The sequence below is a fragment of the Formica exsecta genome, unplaced genomic scaffold (assembly GCF_003651465.1).
Source record: "Formica exsecta isolate Colony F162 unplaced genomic scaffold, ASM365146v1 scaffold2055, whole genome shotgun sequence".
NCBI lineage: Eukaryota > Metazoa > Arthropoda > Insecta > Hymenoptera > Formicidae > Formica > Formica exsecta.
In genome coordinates this window covers 18,713-20,560 of record NW_021849353.1, presented here as the reverse complement: position 1 = coordinate 20,560, position 1,848 = coordinate 18,713, and positions in this window count along the sequence as shown.

Here is a 1,848-nt window from a genome sequence, read left to right as displayed (position 1 = left end):
TCTTACAGTTTTATTCCCTATCATTAACCTATCATCATTGTCTCTATCACGCCAGAATTCAAACATTTCATCATAAAGATGGTTTTTATATTTATTCCATAAGGGGCCCTCTTCTTCTTTAATTCTTGGTGACACTGGTTGATTTTTTAGGTGAATGGCTCGAGCTAACAGATGGTACCTCATCCAAAGGGTGTTCGAAGGTCTCTTCAAATATTTCATCACTATCGTCTGTCTCTGTATAACCTTTAAGGAGTTTTATTATTTCTTCAAGTTTAGTATCTTGATAAGATTGTACATCTGCGGTGTCCTTCGGACTAAGCGTCCCTTGGAAAAGTCCTTCAGACTTAGCGTCCTTCGGACTTAGTTTTTCAGACGCTTTTTCGGCGACTTTCAGGTGCCTTTCAGGCGCAGATTTTAGACGTGAGCCCAGTTTATCAATCAATATGTTAATTTCTTTATTCGTTTCATCCAGTCTAGAAGTTATTGGTTTATTTTTTTCCTCTAAATCTATACTTTTTTTAGTATTTAAATTTCTTGCATTTTGAAATGTTTTTCTTAATTCATTTTGCTTCTTTTCTATTTCAGCCAGTTCTTGTGGAGTTGTACCCATCATTTCATATGTACTTTTAAATGATCTATTTCCAAAATTAAACCCCGTTTTCATATTAAAAACTGGAGATTTGCATTCAAGAACCGGAGGTTTGTAAGTGGTTTTAACATCTTATGAGTACAGTCTGTATTTAACATTTTATGTGTACAGTCTGTATTTAATGGTTTTGTATTTAACGGTTTTGTGTTTGACGACGATGGTGAAGCATTCGACAATTCTGAATCAGTATTTAATAGATTTCCTTTGTCGAAGAACCGAAGGTTTGTCTCAAGAACCGAAGGTTTGTCTGATACATTACGTAAATTTCTTCCTATTTATAATAATAATTTTAATTCATTATTTTTTTGAAAGAAATATTTATCATTTTTTGTTTTATCAATTCCCAAAAATCAACCACCCAAAAATCTACAAACTGATAATGGGAAAGAATTTTATAATAAAGATTTTAAAAAACTCATGGAACAAAATAAAATTAATCATTATTCAACATATAGTGATAAAAAAGCTGCAATTGTTGAAAGATTTAATAGATCACTCAAAGAATAAATGTGGAAACAATTCAGTATACAGGGTAATTACAAGTGGGTTGATATATTTCCAAATTTTTTGAATATTTATAACAATAGAAAGCATAGAACTATAGGAATGACATCGTATGAAGCATCCTTCGGACTTAGTCTTTCAGACGCGTCAAGCCGTCTTGACAAGCCCCAAAGGGTCGCGTCTGAAAGACTAACTAGTAAACTGTCTGAAAAGACGTCTGAAAGACTAAGTACGAAGGATGCGCCTGAAAGACACCTGAAGATGCGCCCGAAAGGCGCTCGAAAGGCTAAGTCCGAAGGTGGCTAGGCTTTGATAATACACATAACCAATGGATAAATAAGAAAAATCTAATCACTTCGTAAGCGTCCTTCGGACTTAGCGTCCTTGGACTTGTATTATAATGTTTCTTTCAATATTTTAGAAGTTCTTCTTTTTTGTTGCTTTTATGGATGATTTTGGAGTTTCTTTAGCTGATTTTGGTGCAGGAAAAAATGTGAGCCAGAACGTACCCTTTTGTATACTATTCTGCCTTAAGTGAGAGAAGTAGTCATGAGTGGTTTCAAAAGTTTAAGAACGGTGAATTTGACATCGAAGACAAAGAACGTAGCGGAAGGCCGAAAGTGTATGAAGACGCGGAATTGGAAGCATTATTGGATCAAGATTCGTGCCAAACGCAAGAAGAACTTGCACTTACA